This window comes from Benincasa hispida, unplaced genomic scaffold (genome assembly GCF_027475165.1).
Source record: "Benincasa hispida cultivar pf3 unplaced genomic scaffold, pf3_genome.v1.1 HicScf94, whole genome shotgun sequence".
Taxonomy (NCBI): domain Eukaryota; kingdom Viridiplantae; phylum Streptophyta; class Magnoliopsida; order Cucurbitales; family Cucurbitaceae; genus Benincasa; species Benincasa hispida.
Window position 1 is genome coordinate 17,246 of NW_028327086.1, and position 12,320 is coordinate 29,565.

At 32.1% G+C, this 12,320-nt stretch overlaps 2 long non-coding RNA genes across 2 annotated transcripts; one reads left to right on the forward strand and one right to left on the reverse strand.

The window, feature by feature from the left end:
• Nucleotides 1–4,533: 4,533 nt before the first annotated feature.
• On the reverse strand, nt 4,534–8,462 carry LOC150029764 (uncharacterized). Its single transcript, XR_016527339.1, has 3 exons — nt 6,253–8,462; nt 5,846–6,016; nt 4,534–5,157 (listed from the first exon to the last, which is right to left on the reverse strand). It is a non-coding gene; the product is annotated as an uncharacterized LOC150029764 (long non-coding RNA).
• A 261-nt stretch (nt 8,463–8,723) lies between these two features.
• On the forward strand, nt 8,724–10,907 carry LOC150029765 (uncharacterized). The gene is made up of 3 exons (XR_016527340.1): nt 8,724–9,059; nt 9,659–9,838; nt 10,275–10,907. It is a non-coding gene; the product is annotated as an uncharacterized LOC150029765 (long non-coding RNA).
• Nucleotides 10,908–12,320: the final 1,413 nt, after the last annotated feature.

Here is a 12,320-nt window from a genome sequence, read left to right on the forward strand (position 1 = left end):
TGGATGTATGTTGCAATTGCAATATGCCTAACACATCAAATAAAAATGGCAGATGTTTAATCTAATAAATTGAAAGCTTAGAAATCATAGCATAATATCTTCTGCATTCATGCATTCATATCATAACATCTCATAAACTCATATCACAGATAACTAAAATCTCTTCAACAATGGAAACATATGTTTTCTGAAACTATTTGGCAAAAATAAAAAATAGTATTTTAAAACAATCTTGCCTGGCACAAAGACGATTCTAGTAGTAAAACTACTTACCTTGAACTTGAGTCCAGATAAAACTCTATAAGCAATTAATCTCCCCTATCAACTTCTAGGAATGTTTGTTGGAAAAAGAAAATAGTTGTCTTTCTCAAACAACTAAATGTCTTTAGAAGTTTCTAAGATGAACTTCTTAATTGCATAAAGGAGAACGAGATGACTGAAAAAAATGTGGAAGTAACAAATGACTTTTCTCATTAATTGACCTCCCTTTGGAATGAAATGGATGATTGTATTTATAGAGGAGAAGTAATCCTAATCCTAAATTATTTGGGATTCTATAACTAAAGTAATAGATAAATTAGATTTTCTTTTTAAATATGACATTTTATCTAATTAGGAAATCTATTTTTTTTTAATTAAATTAGAAAATTAATAATTAAAGTAGTAGATAGGGTAGATTTCCTTTTGAATAAGACATTTTTTTTAATTAAATAGAAAATCAATAATTAAAGTAGTAGATAAATTAGATCTTTTTTAAATAAGACATTTTTTTTCTAATTAGGAACTCCACATTTTAAATAATTAGAAAATCTTTAATTAAAGTAGTAGATAGATCAGATTTACTTTTTAAATAAGATATTTTTTCTAACTAGGAAATCTAAATTTTAATTAATTAGAAAATCCATAAATAAAGTAGTAAATAGATTATATTTACTTTTTGAATATGACATAATCTAATTAATTCAAGAATCCATATTCTAATTAAAATTAGAAATTCAATAATCCAATTAATTTATAAATTCATATTCTACTTAAATTAGAAATCCCAAAAGAAACCTCAGTTCTAGGGTTGGCAAAATTCCCCGTGGGGTCGGGTTCCCGCCCTGATCGGGGCAAGAAATCCCCGGTTTGACCGGGGATGGGGTCAAACCGAAATTTTTTTTCGGGGCCCTGTCTGGGGACAGGGCGGGGACGGGAATGGTATCCCCGCCCCAACCCCGACCCCGATTAATCCCGACCCCGATTTTATATAGTTATATTTTTAATATTTTATAAATATATATTTATAATATATAAAATAACTTATTTATATGTATGTTTATAATGTATATTATAGACTTATAGTGTTGTGAGCCCAATATTGAATATCTAAGTTCTAAATTTAAGCCCAAAAGTCAAGTCCAAACTTAAAAAAATTAAAAGAAAAAAATGGGGAATCCCCACGAAGATCTAATAGGGGATTCCCCACAGGGAATTAGTAGGGAAATCCCCGCCTTCGTCCCCACCAATGGCAGGCTGAATTATGTGTCTATCTTAACCAATCAACAGTACGACAACCCTTCACAGATCGCTTGTAAGTACAGCTCGACTAATAATCGTTATGCCTGTATAGTTACATCTAACTCCTTAAGTACCACTGATCCTTCTAATGAACATAAGTCATAGTTCTACTATGACCGAGTCCTCTCTTCCAAAGAGAAGCTGTGGCCACTATGTTCAAGCTCCGAAATTAGCCCTTAAGAGAGCAATCTCTCTACTTACCCCTGCTTTGGGGAAGGAGTGAATTCCATCTTGTGTATTGAGTTACCAGCTCCTAAATCAGACAAGTCCCCAAAAAGGTAGGCATGTTGAGTTGGCAATCTTGCCACTCTCACCCATACTAATAAAAGAATCGCCTTCAAAGGCAGGAGTTCCCAAAACTCTCAGGATTGAGGTCGTGTCACTTATGGTCGTTTAGATGAGATGTAAGTCTCTAGTGTCAACAACATTATATACAGAGTCTCGTCATCTCGTGGTCTGGTCTTATATAAACTTGCAAACCTCTACAAAGTGAGCCGTATCCGTAGTGTCACCAAGATTAAGTATCTCACCTTAATCCTTATACTACAGACATATTTAGGTTATCACTTAAGTCATGATCCACTTATATGTCACATATACATACTTAAGTTTACATAAGATAAGCATGGAGCTTTGTTTACTGGATATGAGTAAATGTCAGAATGAAATAACAATTATTTTATTCATAAAACAATGTGTATCATTACAAAAAAGAGACTCCGGGAGAATTAGGTCACCAATCCCAACAAAAATGATCTGTAGTATGTGAATAAGGTTGGGTACCTTATTCTTGTAACACTATTGGATGCGGCCTGCTTTGTAGGTGTTACAAAGAGTATTAAAGTGCTACAAACAAAGTGATCCTAATTCGTTCATGTTGGGACATGAGAAGTGAGGGTGTTATTGTACAAAAGGGTTTGTACAAGATCAGATCACAAAATTAGTCACTCTTACTTTATAACGCTGTTTATTGTTTAAGACTGACTATTTCAAAGCAATGACCTAGGTAACTTGATCTGAATCCTGAGCTAACTATGAACTCCTGTTTATTTGGGATTATCTTTAGATTTGCATAGGTGAGGGTTGGCTCAATAGCACCAACTCAATAACCTCTCATTTCAGGGGTAAGACCGAATAGATAGTTGGGGACATAGGGTACAAGATGGAATTCACTCCTACCCGCTTTTAGGGATAGTAGAGAGGTTGTTCCTTTAAGTGCTGATTCTGGATCTTGAACAAGGGGCTGCACCCTCTCACTAACACCGAGAGGGACTCAGTTTTGTTGATTGGAATACAAAACAATTGTTCATTAGGGGATCAGTGGGGACTTAAGGAACAAGGGGTAATTTCGGTGGTAAAACAGAGAATCGACCCAACCGTTATTACGAACAACTTGTGAAGGGTTGACTTACTAATCATGGTTATATCGAGTGGACATAATATATTTACAGTGAGGGGAGTTCAACTATGGGTTTTAGTGGAGTGACCCATTAGTTAACGAATGTGGGTTAGATCGATCTAATGAGTTTAGCCGATTGATTTCGGATTGTTGGATCCCATGATCTGTAGGTCCACGAGGTCCCCCTACTAGCTCGAAAATGGATTAGCTATATAGTAGCGTGATAAGTTAATTTAAAATGTTTAAATTAGAATCAAATGGAATTGGAGAATATATATTTAAATATGATTGAAATATATGAAGATGGGTTTGTGTAAAATTAATTTAATATTGGATATCAAATTAATTAGAATTATTTAAATTTTTTTATTAATTTTATTGAAAAATTAATAAATTTTTATTTTTGAATCAAATATGATTTTAAAAATCAAAATATGGATTTTGGAAATAGAATATACACAAAATGAGAAATTAGATTTTCCAACTTCATCTTCAAGTAGCTTACTAACAACCAACCATCTTCAAGTTTCATTTACTCCAAGCAGAAGCTGCATCTTATGCAGCTATCTTCTTTGCATGTTGGTCTGCAATATATTGAAGAGATTGGAGTGATTTTGAGGTAATGCAACCGATAGAATTTTAGCTGAAAAATTCGAGTTGAAGAAGGTATTCTTCATTGGGCTGCTGCTGTGAGCATTCTCCAAGTTCCCCTTAATTCCAGCTTATTTTGAGTCCAACAACTCAATCTAGAGTACCAAGAGAATAGTAGAGAAGATCTTGTGGTGGTTTGCACAAATATTTGGAGGAATTTGTAGCTGGAAATCAAGATTTCAAAGGTTCTTTAAAGGTATATCTTGAAACCCATTAAATTCTACTATAACATGCTTTCGTTTCTCCCAAAATTAATGAATTAGAGTGCTTATTGATCCTCGTTGCTTCCACTCGTGCTGGTACCATCCAACAAGCTTCTCCAAAGCAAACAAGACATTCTCCTAGAATTAAAGACTGTACCCCTAGTTTTGACTTAAAAATCTCCTAGATGTAATAATGTAGTTGTAGCTTAGTTTAGTATTGTGGCTATTATACCTTAGTTTTTGTGGATATTTTAGTACTTTAATATTTTGGCTATTAGACCTTAGTTTTTGTCGATACAAGTGATAGAAAGGATCCATTATAGTCTTTACAGTGACATTAACTTCATATATAGTTGATTTTATCATATAAATATAGAAAAATATTGGATCGTTAATTGAATTAGTGCAAATTATGTCCCTTTGTGCTTTCTGTATTAAAGTTCTAAGGACTAAAACCCTTGTTATTATGTAATGGGTGTTGAAGTTTATCTGTGCTAGATCAATGTCAATGATAGAAATCAACAGTGACATTATTTGAAATTGATGTTACTTTCTTTCATATGTACTTGATTTTGTGTTTTTATTCTACAAAAATATGTTGGAGAACTCTACTTTGTATTATTGAGAAAAAAGTTCTAAGGACTTAAAAAAGTGGTATTCTTTAATATGTCTTAAAGTCTATCAGTGATAGAACTCAGTGATATTACTTCACATTGAATAAGAAGCAAATTGGATATATATACTATTGAAAAAAAAATGGAAAGAAAGGTTCTATATTTCTCAAGCAGAATGTTATGTTCTTATGAACAATATAACAATCACACTAATGGTAAAAATGGTAAGCCCTACAACATTGTAAAAATGGTGGCCACATACATGTTCCCATCTATAAAAATAAAATTGTTCTACTGTATATATTACATCATTGTATAAATGGTGGAAATGTACACATTCTATAGTTGTGACCAGCACGACGACAACGACTACACTTTGTGTGAATTTTTGCTCATCAACTGATAATATCCTGTTTTCGAGGTCCACCTACTGGATGCATAACAACTGGAGGTAATATATTCATGTCAATCCTTGAAAGTTTCCAATTAGCATAGTTCCCAATTGGACGAGCAGTATCAGCATAACACGAAATCAAGGTACTTGACAAAAAATACGTAGGTACAAAAGAGTAAGTACTCATATTACGCCCACGAGAATAGCAAGTGCATGGGCACATGAAATTTTATCAAGATCCCAAACACGACAGGTACATGATTTGGAATCCAAATGTATCATAAATTGATTGCTTCCATCAATCACTTGAAATTCAACATCTTTAATTGCATTAATCTGAGAAAAATGACACATACACAGCAAATTAGTTAAGATCCAACTATATGAGTTTATCAGTGATAGAAGTCAATCACCGATAGATTTTGCGATATTACCCACGAAAACAAATAACTTTTACTGTGAAGCTTCTTGATATCTAATGTTGTGTTCGTAATTTTCCCTCAGCCCAGCTAGTCAAAACAATTTTCATACAATATGAAACTTTACTAACCCATGAGTAGTGATGCCACAGGTAAATATCTAAGCTCTTTTATAACTACATTTAAGCATTCTAAAATATTTGTAGTCATCATCTGATATCTTCTTCTTCTATAATATGTACGAGCCACTTCTCGAAACCAACCTCACTAAGATAGTCTCATATGCTAGGATATATAGCCTCCATCTATCTCATATTCAACTTAAAATTAGCAACAATATATGCTTTTCCACATCTATAAAACATATTATCAATAGAAGAGTACATATGTCAGCTTCAAACTTCTTAAAAGGTATTGCAAACAAACACAATATTTAGAAGTTGGAAAAATATTTTGAACACCTTTTGGAATACTTAAATGTCGATCAGATATAATAACTAAACCTTCTCGATCCCTTAAACTTCTCTTTATATTCTAAAAATCTCTATGATGCATCATTCTCGAAGTCTATAATACTAAAGGAAAGAGAAAAATCTGATTGTTACCATCAATTGTTGACGCTGTCAAAAGAGTTCCACCATATTTACATTTAAAAAAGGTGCTGTCAACTGATATGTTTGGCCTACAATATTTCCACCTCTTAATACACGATCCAATTTCCATAAAACAATACTCAAAATGTCATTCAAAATCAGCTTCATATGCAATGAAGGAACCTGTAATAAAAAAAAAAATCAAAGATTAATTATATGTTGTTTTATAATAGATTTATCACTGATAGACCAATGATATGCTCATTTACTATAAGACCTATTACTGATATACCAATATCAGTAATAGACCATATCAGTTAAACAAGTCTATCAAATATTGATTACATACTCATTGAAAGCTTGATTGATGATATATAAAGGATAGGAGAAGAAAACAAATATGGATTCATTTCTTTCACCTTCGTAAAAAATTATGGGATCAAGGCATAAGATTCCTTTGCATCACCATTTAGTGACTTCATAATATATTCTTTCGCTCTCCAAGCTTTTTAGCAGCTAACATTTATCCCAAATTTAATACGCATGTGAATCTTCATATCATCCGAAGTCAAATGGTTACAAGGGCTAAAATCTTTTATCATACAATCACCAATCAATGATGAAGATCTTTGTCTATGAGAAGTTTGAATAGAATTTATAGAACAACTGTGGTTAGCAATGAACTTCCTAAATTTCCATAGTTCCTCATTCTTATAACGAGATGCACGAACGTATCATTGACAATCATCTTATGAGCACTTCAACACAATTGATATAGAATTTGATCTCATAATCATGAACTTAAAGTTGTTCTTTATAGCTATATATTAAATAGACTTTGATACCATTTCCTTACTAGCAAACAGATCATTCTCTTTCAAATCAAATGTAGAAGACAAGCTACTAATATGAACATCCATTAGAATGTTGAAATCATCATTAATTGGAGAAGAAGAAGACAAAGCACATAGAAAATTATCAAATCCACTATTGGAAACCCCTTCTAAAAGCATATCAGTGATATGAACAACTAATGAATGTCTTGTACTTTATTCTTTAACTAAATTAAAAAATCAAGCAACATCGTTATTTTCATGAATTTCAACAATAGTTTGAATGTCATTGATACCAAAATACAATAGGATCGACAATTGTATTGAAGAAATAGATGCATCCAATTAAATTTCTTTTAATATCAGACTTAGAAAATTCTCAAAACACATAATCTCATCGATCAATACACCTTTAGTCTTGTAATTAAAGTAGTTATGTTTATCATCCCATTGTTCGCTATGAAACATCACTACTGCAAGCTTAATCATATTTCCAAATCACTGCAAGAAACATAAATTACACTCATAACATTGATAGACTAGTATAATAAATAAAACATAGCATCTATTAGTGAAAGACTAATAATACTGATAGACTATGATATGTATCTATTAGTAGTAGACTCATATTGTTGGGTTTTATGCCTTAAAACTCGTAGATAGTAAATGTTAATTGACCGTCATCAATAAAGAGTTATAGATGTTAATTCAATAAATGTTATTGTTTGTGTTGTTTGTTTATTTTTATCTTAATAACCATAAATCCAATAAATTAATATCCAAGGTTGCCTTATGAGTCTTGAACTGTATGTGGGGACATATAGGGATCAATGTTCAAGATACAGCCTAAAGGGTCTATGGTATAAGGATAAGACTGGGTACCTTATCTTGGTAACACTATGGATACGACCCATCTTTTATTTGATACAAACACAATGATCCATTATGTTCGTGTAGTTGACATGCGAGTGGGGGTATCCTATGCAATGAGTTTGTATAAGACTGGATCGTAAAATAGTGACCACTAGATGTAACACCGTTAACTAGTTAGGTTCCTATTTCAATAGGATGTCCTAGGCAACTTAGTCTTAATCTTGAGTATATATTGAACTTCTATTCACGAGGGATTGTCCTTTGATTTATATGGGTGAGGGCGACTAATTCGCCGACCCAATATGCCTACTATTTTGGGTACAAGACCAAGTAGGGAACTGGAAACATAATAATACAAGATGGAATTCACTCCGTCCCGTCTTAAGGATAAGTAGATGAGTGTTACCTTAAGTTGTGTCTCCGAACTTGAACAAAGAGCCCTACCCTCTTATTGGCCCGAGAAGGGTTTCTATTTATTGGTTGGATCATAAATAGGTCGTTCAATAGAGGAATATTGGTATTTAAGAAGTCATAGGTAACCTAAGGGTAAAACGGTAATTTGATCCAATTGGAGTTACGAACACTCATGAAGGACTAACTTGATCTTATTGGTTTATATCCGTGGACAAAAAAAAATATCTGTAGTAAGAAGAGTGCAACTATGGGTCTTTAATGGAGTGTACCCACAATTAACGAATATTGATTAACTTGGTTAACGAGTTTAGCCAATTAATCTCATATCGTTGGAGCTTCTGATCTATAGGTCCACCAAGTCCCCTTGTTAGCTCATTAGAGGATATTTAAGAGGGATGATTTGAATTGTTCAAATAAATTTGAGGAAATCATATATTAATGTGATTAATATATAATTGATTATGAATATGATCTATAATTTAAATTAAATTGAAAAATAATATTTGAATAAGATTCAATTAATTAATTCAAATGAATTAGATTCACAAAGAATTAATTAATAGAGAGGTATTGCACATATATATACGATGTTTATGATAATTAAATATATATACATTAAATTCAATTTAATGTATAAATAATTATTTAATTAATGTACAAATTAAATTAAATAAATATTATTTAATTGTGCTAAATTAATTAAATACATGTTATTTAATTAATTGGACTAATTAATAAAATAAGTGTTAATTAATTAATTAATTGTAGGAAAGAAAAATAGGAAAAGGATTAGGAAAAGGGTGTGACCCTTCTCTATATAAATACCTCCCTATGGCCTCTTTGGGACACGCAAACAATACACAATATACAAGTGTTATTGTGCAAAATTTTTCCTAAGCCACAAAGAGAGTCCTTTCAACTCTCCAAAACCCTTTTCTCCTCTCTCTAAGCCACATATCCTTCTATTGGAATTCTATAGAATAACGAGGTTACTCTTGTGTTTGTGTTTGAGATTGTTTAAGAAATCGTTTGTGATCAAGATCGTAGGAGGAGCTGTTTGTTGGAGCTTCGAGAGGATCGTTTTTGGATCTTGGGAACCTACAAAGGTAATAATGATTCTAATCTTTTCCCAAAGCATGCTAATTTACATGTTTATATTCTGTTTTAATGTAATGAATTTGTTTATGTAAAAATCAAATTGCGGGATGCAAGACGTTCTCACAAAATACTTTCACTGTGGGATCCGATCCCTTCACATATTAGTAGACTAATATTAGTGATAGACTTGTATTAAAAATTTCATGACTGATTGAAAGAAAAAGGCCTAAATATAAACCAAAACAGAAATTAACTCATGAAGCCTCAAAAGAAAAATCAAAATAGATGAAACTTGTAGAAATCATCAAATTGATTAATAACATCAACATACTTCAATTAAACATCAATGAAACCTAAAATGGTACAAATTAGAATAAATTTAAAAAACACAGATGAAACTGAATAAAAAAACTCATGAAGTACTGCGACCTAGACTTGGGAGAAAGAATCACACGAGCAAAGGATGAAACAAATTTAGATAAAAATCTGAGTGGATGAGAAAATACCAAACCACGAGTAGGAATACCAAGTCTTGAGTAAATACCAAGTCTTGAGAGTAAAAATAACAATTGGTGAGTAGAAAACTGATTAATTGTGTTCCTCTCAGAATCATGTTGGGAAGAATGAAGAAGATGTACCTAAAAATCACACATGAGCTTGAGGAAAAAGAAGAGAGATGCGGGTGGGAGAATGAAGAAGACTACTTGAAAATTGCACATGGCCATGAGGAAAAAGAATAGCGGGGGTGGGAGAATGAAGAAGTTGGCAAAGATACAAGTAGGAGAAGGTAACTTTAGGAATAAAAAAGTATCAACTGGATCTTCTGAAATATTCTATATATGTAATTAGTTGTAGAAAATGATATATACTTATTTATTCATACTAAAAGAAACACCTATTACAATTTTTCAAATATTTATTTATATATAGTTTGTTCTGTTGAAAAAAATTAGGTATATTTCTATCTATCTATACTGTTGGAGTTTGTGATTGACTATATTTGTTTACGAGTGTTTTGTGCTTCTGATTTGGTTGTTGTCTCAAGAAATATCGTGAAGGTTTGGAACATTGCCTTATCTATAGAATTATTTCTTTCCTTATTTATACTTCTGTAGTTTATTTCCGTTTTGAGTTTTTTTCCCTTTTTTTATCAATGTTGATATTGAATAGGTTGATTTTCCTTTTTCCACTGCATCTTTTTAAGGGCAATTTGCTTCTTGTAGGGTTGCTGCTTGTAGATTGAACATCTTTGTATTGAGGAATTTTTGAGACGACCAAAGTGCATGAAGTGTTTCCGAGCTCTATTGATTATGAAGAAGTTTTTGGAACGATTTTGGTTGAGGCGTTTGTTTTTGATCTTAGGGTGAGCCTAAGATTTCTTCAAGGCTGGAGAAGTGATTCTCTAACTTAGGGGGAGCCTAAATCATTATGTGAAGAGGTGTTCACAACAAGGTGAAAAGATTATCATCAAGAAGAGTTCTCACTCATAAGAGGAGTCTAAGAGATAGTGGACTAATATTTATACTTAGGGGAAGCCTAAGTGTTCTTCTAAAGAGTTGGGCTCTTCGCGTGTCACTATTCTTTTAATTCATTTACAGATAAATACAACATTGTAATTACTAGCTTTAAATAGTAAAAGTATCTTTTCACGGGCACACTGTCCCCTAGATGTAGGTGGTATTTCACCCAATTGGATTAACAAACTTTGTGTTTTGTTTATTTCAGTTTATTACTTTTCTTTCTTGGTTGTTCTAAAAAATGCAGTCACATTGTGTGAGACATCGCTATATTGTATGATCGAATATCCTTTTTCATATACTATCTAAATGAGACTATAGAAGAAAAACTTTTAATTTTTTCTTTTGTCCCTTTTCGTTGATGGTCATAGGATATTAGTTAATTTTACATTTAAATCATTAAATAAAAAAATTTCCTCATATATTTTGACATTCAACATAAAAGGAAAAAATTCAGAAAAATATCAAAATTTATATCTAATTCACGTTAAAAGAAAAAAAAACTTAAAAAAAAACATTTTTGTATATAATTCACGTTACAAGAAAAAATTATATAAGAAATCACAACTTATCTCTATTTCACGTTATTCTTTTTTAAATCACATTTTGATCTATAATTCATGTTAATATAAAAAAGCTCATGCAAAAAATTGTTATCTTAATTAATTTCACATTAAATCATTAACTAATCTCATTGTGAATTGCCATTCACATTTAATGGTTATTTTTTTTATTAAAAAAATCTCATGATATTTTTTAACAAGATAATAGTGAGAGAGGGACCAATAGATGCATCAGGACATCTTAACTTCTTTAACATCCTCATCATACCCTAGAACCAAAAGCAATGCATGCAATCAAGAATAAGTAAGTACAATATGCACACAGATGGAAAAGTGCAACAAACAAAAATAAGATACAAACGAGGCTAGAGAAAAGCCATCCAATTAATTGCTATAGTTGAAGCTATCATGAGGGGGATTTTTTACCCCAAAGACTACCAAAGATATGATATTTTCCCATATTCCGCCATTTCTTTCAATCCACAAGCTTGATAGAACAACCCCTACGATATTACTCCATAGAATGTTTGTCTTGCTACTTTGCAGAAGTTGTGAGGGAGTACAGAGAGGAAGGCAACACCGCATAATTTGAGGCAGCGATCGAGGTCCATATTTTGGAAGAGAAAGGGCAATGCATAAAGGTTAATCTTCCACCTTTCAAAATTTAATAACTTTTTTATCCGAACTTTTCAACAATCTGTACCCAAAAGTTGGAAGTTTTGGGATTTCCGCAAATGGGCATTCTTTAATATGCGAAAGGCAGAGGAATGTGTTTGTAACCCCACGTATTCTTAGTCTCAGGAATGAGAGAACTATCAACATTCACACTAGAGAAAGAAAATTTCCGGATGTTGATCTTCAAACCAGATGCTGCTTCAATCGTAAAGTCATCAGATCCAGAGGTTTTGTTACTGCTGAGGAGCTTGATCGCATTGTATATTTCGGGTTCTTGGAAGGGAAGCTCAAGGCTGTTAACCTGTTCAGTTGAGAGACATTTCCAGTTCAAGTTACCAATCATCCAAGAGCAATCAGTTTGTCCTCTGAATATGTCATTAAAATAGTCAACGAATGCTTATCATCTTGTATTTTTGAAATGAAATTAAAATGTCAAGAGATGTATATTTTGCAAATCAACTTTAACAGTCATTCGCTGATTAAAATCTACATCTGAAATCTCATTTTGATCTTC